The sequence below is a fragment of the Benincasa hispida genome, chromosome 9 (assembly GCF_009727055.1).
Source record: "Benincasa hispida cultivar B227 chromosome 9, ASM972705v1, whole genome shotgun sequence".
NCBI lineage: Eukaryota > Viridiplantae > Streptophyta > Magnoliopsida > Cucurbitales > Cucurbitaceae > Benincasa > Benincasa hispida.
The window spans coordinates 37,500,272-37,512,479 of record NC_052357.1 but is presented as its reverse complement, the minus strand read 5'-3'; positions in this window follow the sequence as shown (position 1 = coordinate 37,512,479).

Genomic DNA, 12,208 nt, shown 5'->3' with positions numbered 1-12,208 from the left:
ATCACGCCGTTAGCAGCAGAGATTCAAAAAAGGACCGTCGCGCCGCGAATGTCAGAATCAGTGCAAGTCCATTAATGCTGTCGGTGATCAAGCTCTATAAATAGAGGACGTTGAGCAAAATTTCATTTTATCCAAGTTTCTACTTACGGGTGGATCCTTGTGATCCAGACGAAATCTTGAAAGTTCTTCATCTCCTTCATCCATTCAGAGTGACGACCGAAGCCTTCGCCAGAGTTAGAGCTCGAGAGAGTCAGCTTCACCGCCCATCCATGGCACCACCGACAGCCTTGACACACATTTGCTGGAAGCAACAGCTGGCCCTCCGTTTCTCTTCTTTCCTTGTATTGTATTGTATTACATTTTGGCTTAAGGAATTAATACATTTTGTGATCAATGCATTTCTATATCTTCCTTTGATTCCATCTCCATCTTCCTTTATTTGGCATCCTTAACTTTCATTGCATCATTAAGTAAGATTGCTAGAGTATCACATATTTAATCATGAGGATTAGAGATATAAAGCATGTAGCAAACCACCTTGAGGTGTGCGTTGCGTGAATGTTATGAGAAAACCTTATTTGCTTAGTGTGAAGTTGTAGCAACGCTTGTCTATAGGCGGACGCAATGCTTGTCTATGATTAGAATTAGCAGCAACTAACTGCTCGAGAGGATAAGTGGTTGGTCGCATTAAGCAATGTAAGCAAGTGTTCACTAGGAATAGGAATAATCATATGTCAACCAAGCTTTTGAGGTTACCTTGTCTTATGTATGTGTCCATCACACCTTTAGAGCTACTCGAGAGAGAGTCTAAAGAAAGAACGTAAGACTTGAGAGAGCTAAATTAGAATCGAGGCTCCAGAGAGCTAGATTAAGATTGCATAAGCAAGAATGGAGACTTAGGAATAAGTTTCGTTTGCTATTACACATCACGTGCATCTGCGTCAGGCGTGTATAGAATGATCGCATTAGTTTGCGTTGGTTAGGGTTGCCTTTGCAATCAAGCTCAGTGTTGCAGTGAAGACATCCTCACATTTTATCTATTTTTCTATACATTTTACTACGCGTCAACAGTTGTCGTGTCTATACCTCTCATTCATACTTCCATTGCTTTGTCTGTTAGTTAGGAGTAGAAGTAATGCTTAGCTGATAACCCCCATCATTCTTTTATTTATCCGCCACAAACACATCACCGTATACATTTAGCTACAAGTCCCAGAGTTCGACCTCGGATCACTCGAGAAACTTGCGTTCACGTTATACTTGGCGCGAGCGTAAGAAAACTTGTGATAGGAACGCATGGTCATTCATTTGAGATCAACGCATACATTTCATTCCAACGCATGAGAGCAAACGCAAAACCTAAGACATGCATCATGCCCTACAAAGAGGCAAACTTTTGAACATGGTTCCAACTTCTTCACGTTAGTCACTAGCACGTGGGTCGGACACCCCCCAAATCGTGAAGTGGCATAAACTAACTTTATGGCCTCTCCACAACTCAAAAGGTGTTTTAGAAACAATTTTCAAGGGAACGTTGTTCAGAATATAACATGTAGTCTCTACTACAAAACCCCAAAATGAGTTTAGAAGATGAGCATAACTCATCATAGACCGAACCATGTCCAACAAGGTTATGTTTCTCCTTTCTGATACACCATTTTGCTGAGATGTATCTGGGGCTGAGAGTTGGGACGTAATTCTATGTTCTATCATATAGTTCTAGAATTCGATGTCCATATACTCTCCACCACAATCAAATCATAGTGTTTTTATCTTCTTAACTAACAAGTTTTCAACTTCAGCCTTATACTCCTTGAACATGTCAAGGGTTTCAGACTTACGTTGAATTAGGTAGAAATACCCGTACCTTGAATAATCATCTATGAAAGAGATGAAATATTCATACTCACCTCAAGCCTTAACATTTATCGAACCACAGAGGTCAGAATGTACAAGCTCCAAGGCTTCCTTGGCTCTATAACTTTTTCCAGTAAAAGGTCGTTTGGTTATCTTGCCTTCGAGGCATGATTCACATACCGGAAAGAAGTTTTCTTTTAAACTCTTTAGAATTCCACATTTCATCAACTGCTCAATTCTATTGAGGTTGATGTGACCTAACCTTAGATGCCAAAGATGGGCGTTTTCCTTAGGAGAAAACTTTGGACTTTTAGCTGTTGTCGCCGTACTGAATATTTTAGTATTAAACAAGGGTTTTATGACTAACAACCTTAGTACATACAAGTTATTTTCCATTGAACCAAAACCAATCTCCATTCCATTCTTGAAAATAAATACTTTACTCTTAGAAAAGGAGACGGTATAGCCTTGTTCAATGAGACAAGAAACTGAGATTAAGTTTCTCTTAATATGAGGAACTATGAAAATTTTATCCAGTAACAGATAACGTTTCTTGTCCAAAAATAACTTCAGTCTGCCTATAGCAATAGCTAAAACAACCTCACCAGTACCGACTTGAAGAGTCATCTCTCCCTGTGGCAACGTTTGCCAGGAACTAAATCTTTGATAAGAGGAACTGACGTGATTAGTAGCACCCGAATCAAGGATCCAAGTAGAATCATCATTCTCTACCAAACATGTCTCCAAGACCAATAAATCATATTTATTGTCTTTAGACTTTCTCCCCTTTTGGAGTGTAGTGGGATCAATATCAGAACCTAAATAAGCTCCAAGTTCCATTTCAGAGAACACTTCTCGTCGATGAACTTTAACAGAGTCAGCAACACTTGCTTTCTCTTCCTGGAGGTCATCTTAGGAACTCACACTACTGGTTTTGTCATCCATTCCTTTGTGCTCGAAAAGTGAGAACTGACGTTCAAACAAATATTGCAACGAGTCCATGACCTCATGTGCAATGGCCATGTTCTCAAGCCTTTTGGCTAAAACATCAAGTATGCTAGCCAATATGTGAAGTTGGGCCAATGAATTAGCCTTCATCCACATCTCATATGCATTACAAACACTTTGCGGTGCATCAAGGGTTGGGACTTGAGGACACTCCTAAACCATGACAAACTTGAGATCGTTTACCAGAAATATGTTTTACAAGACTCTTTCCTCTATATGAAATTGGGCAAACTTGAGGCATAAATACAACATCCAATATAGTTTAGTAAAACTAACATGAACCCTGTGTGATATCTAGTTTCGCAATGACACTTCAAAGTTTTAGGACAAAAGCCGCCGAAGGGTGATCAATTTATCCCTCCTCTGAATTGAGATATTCTCAACCAACCATTAATACCAGAACAGTTCTTGTTCCTATAATGACTAGCCATCATTGATTTGGTCAATAAATCATTGACTTACTTAACAATTTCTCATGAGTGTGACCCGTCATTTCAAGCCCTAGAGTTCCACCCCAAGCATCCAATCCGAACGAAAAAAATCCGATTAGGGCAAAAACTAAAGCGACCCTATCCATTTCTGGACTTAACCTTGATATTGACCAACTGCACAAAACCCATCTGAAAAGGGGACGCTCCTAGGGCGCCACGAGGGAGTGTAAGAATGATCTCACGGTGCGAACCAATGAAGAAGACTGCAGAATGTGTTGACATGCACTCTTCACCCACTTACTATAAACACTCTCTCCGTCCACCTTAATATTGACTCATGCAAACACCATTCGAAAGGGGATGCTTCTAGGGCACCACGAGGCCAAGCATGAATCTCACGGCATGAACTTTCAAACTTTAGTGGAATCATTGACATATCATATATATCTCTTCCTCCCACTAAGTATTTTATAACCTAGGGTTTAGTTTACTTAGAAAAAACACAGTTAAGGATTTTAACTAAGTGACTTTTTAGGTTTGCCCAAGAGTAACTTTTACCTCAAAAAGTTGAACAACTTTTGATCATCATCCATTAAACTCTTAGCAGAGTCTTTGATCAATTGTCTGTTGGGTTTTATGTCCTAAAACTCATGGTTTGTAAACAATAGAACTTATTCTGAAAATTCAATAAGTTGTTATTGAATAGATGTTTTGCTTATTATAAATCCACTAAACCTATAAGTACCTTGACTATTACATGAGTACTTGAACTTTATGTGGAGACATAAAAGTGGATCAGGTTCGAGTAAATAGTCAAAATGATCTTTAGTATATGAATAAGGTTAGGTGTCTTATTCTGGTAACACTATTGAATGCGACCTACTCTGTAGTTGTTACAAAGAGTTGTAAAGTGCTACAAACAAAGTGATCCTAATTCGTACATGTTATGACATGAGGAGTGGGGGCTCTTTGTGCAAAAGGATTTGTACAAGATCGGACAACAAAATCAGTCACTCTTACTTTATAACGCTATTTACTGTTTAAGACTGGCTATTTCAAAACGATGACCTAGGTAACTTGACCTTAATCCTAAGCTAATTATGAACTCCTGTTTATTCAGGATTATCCTTAGATATGCATAGGTAAAGGTTGGCTCAACAACGCCGACTCAATAAACTCCCATTTCAGGGGTAAGACCGGATAGATAGCTAGGGACATAGGGTGCAAGAAAGAATTCACTCCTACCCGATGTTAGGGATAGTAGAGAGGTTGTTCCCTTAAGTGCTGATTCTGGGTCTTGAACAAGGGACCCCACCTTCTCACTGGCCTGAGAGGGACAATTCTTTTATTGGATCAAAAATCAATTATTCATTAGAGGATTAGTGGGACTTAAGGAACAAGAGGTAATTTTGGGGGTAAAACAGAGATTTGATCCAGTCGTTATTACGAACAACCTATGAAGAGTTAACTTACTAATCATGGTTATATCGAGTGGACATAATATATCTATAATAAGGGGAGTTCAACTATGGGATTTAGTGGAGTGATCCATTAGCTAATGGATGAGGGTTAATTCGATATAATGAGTTTAGCCAATTAATCTCGGATCGTTAGAGCCCATGATCTGTAGGTCCGCGAGGTCCCCCTACTAGCTCATAAATGGATTAGCTCTAGAGTAGCGTGATAAGTTAATTTGAAATATTCAAATTAGAATTAAAATGAATTAGTAATTATATGAGATATAATTACAGATTAATTTTAAGAATTAAACAAAATTGAAAAATTAATATTTAAATATGATTTAAATATATGAAAGTAGATTTGTGTAAAATTAATTTAATATTTGATATTAAATTAATTAGAATTATTTAAATTATTTAAATAATTACTTATTAATTTTATTGGAAAAATTAATTTATGAAATTAATAATTTTTTATTTTTGAAATCAAAATTGTTTTTCTAAAATCAAATTTGGAATTTGAAAATTGAAAAAATTGTCTTTTCCATTATCATCTTTAAGTAACTCACCCATAACCCACCATCCTAAGACTTCAATTATTCCAAGCATGAGCTGCATCTCATGCAGCTATCTTCTTTGCATGATGGTCTGCAATATAATGAGAAGATTTGAGCGAATTTGAGGTATGCAATTGGTAGAATTTTTACTGAAAATTTTGTGTGAAGAAGGTGTTCTTCAAGTGGGTTGTTTTGTGAGTTATCCTCCAAGTTCCCTTGATTCAAGCTTATTTTGAGTCCCACAACTCAATCTAGAATACCAAGAGAATAGCGGGAAAGATCTTGTGGTGGTCTACAACAAGATTTGGAAAAAGTTGCAGCTGGAAATTGAGATTTCAAGAGGATTACAAAGGTATGACTTGAAACCCATTTATTTCTATATAAGCATGCTTTAGTTTCTACCAAAATTAATGAATTAGAGTGCTTAATGATCCTTGTTACTTCCGCTACGTGCTGATACAATCCAAAACTATCACATGCTTGCAGAAAATCTATCTAATTCACCTTTCTAGGTAGGTTCCCAGGTAGGGGTGTTCCGTTTCTGTCAATTTAAGTACCCTAGCCTAAACAGAACCCGCCTTAGACAAAAGGTCCCTGATAGATAGATTTAATACAATTTTAATCTTTTATGCCAATCAATTTAATCATATTAAACTGATTTAAAAAGATTAAACTAGGTTGCTAATCCCATTAGAACCTTGAACTTAGGTCTATCTCAACCCAATTTTAAAACCCTTTTAAAACATGAGTTTGCCTAAGTCTACATGCAACTCTTTCTTATTGATTTTAGTTCTAATTTCCATTATAACACTTATAAGCAGAAACAACTAAAACCATCCACAATGCGAAGCAAACACATACAAGGTATTCATAACGCTTACAAATTAGCCTAAGTGTCATGCTCCATGCATTGTTCATTCATTGCTACTTTTATATAACACTTATACAAACAAGCAATGAACCAAGCACACATGCTTCCATACACCCTTATACTGTAACACTTATAATATAAAGGTGATGCATGAATATGCTTACTACATGCATAAATATAATTTTTATATTTCATGATGCATGCGCATGCTCTCTTGTAATTTCATCATGCCATATTATAACACTTATAATACATGATACATGAATAATTGCATAACCTAAGGTGGGTTTCAAATCTATATGTCATACACCATGCCATATAAACCACATACATCTCATGTATGTAAACAAAAATTGATGAATCGGGATAATTAGCCTCAAAATCTTCGACACTAAAGCTAACTATTACAAATAGCAAAGAGTCTCTGGTTCAAATAGGCGAACCGGGTCTTGAACCATCCGGTCGAAGTCTGCGTCTCCACTGATCGTGTACCAAAATCCTTGTGATCGCCTACACGAAAGAGTAAATGCTTTACTCAATCGTTTACCAACGCTTCCAGAGCTAAACAATCATTTAACAATGATTGTGTACCTTTAACTATGCGATCAAGCAAGAGGTACACAATCGTGCAGCGCGCAACGCATAACGCAAGCCTTAAACGATAATTTAAACGACAACGATGCAGTGAAGCACAATCGTCTAAATGATCGCTGAGCACTGATGCATTATTTTATGATGTGGAATTATGGATGAAATGCAGTAATGAAATGCGGCGATGAAATGCGTTGAGCAATCAAGTTTTCTCAGTGGAATCTAAGTGTAAACCCCACTGAGTTTCCTGGTAAGTTCAGTGTCGAACTCAGGGACTTGGAAAAACAATATGCAGTGGTAATTTCTCAAAAGACTTTGTAGTAACCAAATATATCAAGTAAGTTGTTTGGTTTTGTTGTTTGCGGTAATGAAAAATAAAAAAATGCGGTGAAGTTCGAAAAGAGTTAATAAAATGGAAGAAGCGATGAGTATGCGGTGAATGGGTTGAGAAGGGTTTTGGCTAACACTTCCTAGGATGCGTTCATGCTTTGCGATCATGCAATACACATACAATAGTAAACCATCTCTCAATGTGAATGCTACGGCTTCTAAATCTAGAACGCATGCGATATATGCGATAAGTCTATAGGACCTACACATAAGCCTTTACTCTTATCTATGCGATGACAAAATGACACACACATAAATAAGGCGACCACATAATATCATACCTATCTCTAGGGTGCATACGATACAGGTTGGAAAACAGAGCTTATCTCTAAGTTCCTATCTCTTGTTTATGCAGTTCTAATCTTTCTCTCTCGAGTCTAGATTCTAACCTAGCTCTCTTCAATTTTAGGTTCTTTCTTTAGACTCTCTCTCGAGTAGCTCTAAAGGGATGTTTGGCATAGCATACAACAAGACAATCACAAGCAACGAACATCCTAGGTTATGTTAGCTTAGTTCTTCTCAACCCATTCGACAAGTTTAGCTACTCATGCATGCTAAGAGAGTGAATAGATGTAGAATAGGAACTTCCATTGTAAAAATATTAAAATGAAGTACAAAATTACAATGCAAGAATAGAATAAAGAGCCTGGTAGCAATCTCTTGCTTCCCAAGCTTTTACACTGTCATTTCTACTCGTGTTCAAAAGATAATCTCGCTCTCACGACAGTTGGCCTGTTCTCTGCTTCTACGCCTCCAGGTTCTCTCTTGAGTTACCCTGAGCGATCTTATAGTGTATCGGCTCTTCTCTTACTCCGCCTTAAAATAAAAGGGAAAACTATGGACAAGGATAAACTATGGAGAAATTTATCTAAGTATCCGAACTCCTTTTCTGAAGGATGCCTTCTATATTTATAGAGCTTCCGGGGTGAAAAGCGGTTTCTCTCTTATGATTGCACAGATGGGATAGTTTTAATTCTCTGACTGATGTCCCGAATATTTGTCACCGAAAACCTGAGTGTACTTGTTATCATTAGCGGCTGTCAACTTAATTCGGATTCAACCGTCATCAGCTTTCTGTCCCATCATGATTAATTATGCCTTTCACTCAGATACGCCCACCAAGTTACGCCGGCTCTATGCGGCAATCCTTCTTGAGCAGATGTTTACGAATACAAATCACCGCAAAGCCTTGCGATAATGCTGCGCTCGACCATTGAATGCTTGAGATCGCACTTTTCGCCTTGAATTAATGCATATTCTGCATAAAAACACAAAAGTTAATTGTTTTTATGCGATGAACGCATGCGACCGTAATGTTGTAAACTTAATGTTTTTTGGACACAATATAACATATTTTATCAACGCAAGCCAGCATTGTTCAAGAACTTAGCACTGTAATAACGTGCATTTCTGCCCATTATCAAGCACGTGCGAGGGTATCATATACCATGTGATCGTATAGTTAGTAACTATGCGATGAGGCATGCTAACTACATGATCGTTTAGTGTGCGCGTCTTTTATTAAACGATGAGCATCAAATGCTCCCACTCAATCGTTTACCTCGAGCGTCCACGTGATCGGGCAATCAATGCTATGCGATAGAGTAAACGCTTTACCCCATCATTTAGTATTAGCTAAACGATCGTTTAGTAAATACTACATGATCGTATAGAAAAATCTACACAATTGTTTAGCCAAATCCCAATGATCGTTTACCTTAGGCTACGCGATATGACCAACCTTTGGTCTTTTTCCTCGCTGAGAACGGCATCTCTATGCTTCGAAACTTCATCACAAACGACTTGACCAACTCAAACACTTTGAATTATAGACTCGATTGCTTGTTAATTATGCCCAAAAACGCAGGGGCCCTTACAAATTAACACTTTGTAACTTTAAAGAAAGCTTTAAATAGAGGAAATTAACCCGTAAATATTCATCAACATCCATCCACAAACACATTTAACACTTAAACGCAATGCCGAAAACCCACCACGACTGTAAAATAAGTTCAAAACAGAAGTGAAATTTGGAATATCAAAGCAACCTGGCTCTGATACCAATTGAAGGAAATCAGATATGAGGATTTCCATGAGTAGTAGAAGGATCGTTCCAAATTCCATTTGATATTGAATATACACAATTACAGTACAAGAAACGGAGACTAACAGGTCATGTAGCATACGAAATTACAGCATGCTTTATGATAATCAAGGGATGGAGTATCATACCTTTGAAGACTCATTCTTCAAACTCCCTTGATCATGAGCGCACGTTCAGTCTCCAAGACAATAATACACGAACGCTCAAACACAACGACCGCAACATAACACGATCAATAGCAACCCGAACCCAACGATCGTAATGATCACGAACCCAACGAATGACCTCCAAAACCTCAAACTCAATCGAGTTGAGTGAGAACACCATCACAATGGTTACTTTGGTATTCTCGGTGTGAAAATCTAGAAGTGTAGGCTCTATATGATCTTGGTTAGAGGAAGAGACTGGACGAACAACAATCGTGTAGACGATTAAACAAGTGGGAGATGACAAAGTCTATCGTATAGACAGTGTGCCCAATCGTGTAGAAGAAGGTAGCCTATCATATAGACAATGCCTTGCGATCGTTTCGTTACAACCAACTGAGTGAACTATTGTATAGTGACACTCTATGATTGTTTAGTCTCTCTATGAGCTATCGTTTAGTGAAACAATTTCACTTGATAACATTCCATGAGTTTCTTTCCGAATTAAGCAACTCTTCTAAATTTAAGAAAACATTTTTCCTTTGTTCTCATGGTTACCATAAAACCACCAATAACCTTCCACTCAATTGGTTATTAGAGAAAAAGAGATAATTATCCAATAATTAATATCATTATAGATTTATATGATAACCAACTTACCATATTATATTGATAACCTATAGTTTTAATATTTCATCTCATGAAACATATTTAAAATTAGAGTTAAGGGAATTAGTAATTATATGAGATATAAACTAATGTTTAATTTTATAATTAAATGGAATAGGAGAATTTATATATTTAAATATGATTTAAATATATAAAGATGGATATGTGTTAAAATTAATTTAATATTTGATATTAAATTAATTAAGTTTTATTTAATAATTAATTTATGAAATTAATTAAATTTTCATTTTTAAAATCAAAATAGATTTATAAAATCAAATTTTGATTTTTAGATAAAATTGGAAAAATTGGAAAACAAAAACACAAAATGGAAAAATGGGTTTTTCCATTATCCATCACCTAAGTAGCTCACACATGAAGCAACATCTTGGCCTTGTCTTCTCCTAGCATGAGCTGCAACTCATGTAGCTCTTCTCTTTGCATGTTGAGCTGCAATATAATAAAAAGATTGGAGTGAAAATTGGGCACGCAATCAAAAGAGTTTTGAGAGAAAAACTGGTTTGAAGAAAGGTTCTTCAACAAGGTTGCAGCAGTGAGCTTTTCTCCTTCATCCCTTGATTCAAACTTGTTTTGAGTCCCACAACTCAATCTAGAGCACTAAGAGAATAGTGAAGAAGATCTTGAGGTGGTCTACAACAAGATATGGAGAAGATTACAGCTGGAGAATGAGCTTTGAAGAAGTTTTACAAGAGGTATGTCTTGAAACCCATTTTTCTGTAGAAGCATGCTTTATATTATGCCAAAATTAGTGAATTTGAGTGCTTAGATGATCCTTGTGCTTCTGCTGCTGTTGATACAATCCTACAGCATGATCCACTTATATATCTCATATACATGCTTAAGTTTACATACAATAACCATGGAGCTTTGTTGATTGGATATGAGTAAATGCAAAATAAAATCACTCTTATTTTATTCATAACAATGTGTATAGTTTACAAACTACGAGACTCTAAGAGAATTAGGATACCAATCCCAACAACATTGACTATGATTTTAAAACTGATAAGGATTTAAGGAAATTCACATCAGGATCAGTGTTCACTCTGAATGGAGGAGCTATAGTATTGCGCAACATTGAGCAAGGTTGTATTGTGGATTCTACCATGGAGGTTGAGTACGTAGCTGCCTGTGAAGCTACTAAAGAAGCCGTTTGACTCATAAAATTTCTCATAGATTTGGAAGTTGTTCCAAGAATGTCCTTGTCCATTACACTTTATTGTGATAACAATGGTCTTGTAGCAAACTCCAATGAGCCTCGTAGCCACAAACGTGGAAATCATATATAGCACAAGTATCATCTTATTAGAGAGATTGTGCAGTGGGGAGATGTGATCGTTACAAAGATTGCCTCGGATCACAATATTGTTGATTCATTTACAAAGGCACTCACGGCTAAATTTTTTTAGGGTCACCTGAAGGATTTGGGTCTACGAGATATGAGTCATGTAAGCTAGGGCAAGTGGGAGATTTTATTAGGTATATTGTATGCCCTATTTTATTGTATTATATATTGATACTTTACTTTATATTATATATTGATACTTTACTTTTCCACTATTCTTTTATTGTATTTTGATACATTCCACTAGCTCTGAACAAGTGAAAGATTGTTGAGATTGATGTCCTAAATCTAGTGTATCTCGTGGTTTATAGTTTTGTTAAGACAAATTATTTATCTAATAAAATCATAGGTATTTAATTTGACGATTAGACTGCATTAATTCAATCTAATAAACTAAGATCCAAGGTTATTTTATGAAACTTAAACATGTATGTGGAGACATATAGGTGGATCATGTTTAAGTAATAACCTAAATGGTCTGTAGTAGATGGATAAGGCTGGGTACCTTATCCTAGTGACATTACGAATATGGTTTGCTTTGTAGATGTTACAGTTGTTGTAAAGTGCTACAAATTATCTGATCCTGATCATTCATAAGGAGACATGCAAACGGAAGTAATTTATACAAAGAGTTTGTATAACATTGGACCATGAAATGAATAGACTCGATATATAACACCGTTATTAGAAGAGACTTACATTTCACTAGGATGACCGTTAGAGGCAGAGAAAGTCGATGCGAAGGTTCAGATTAAAGA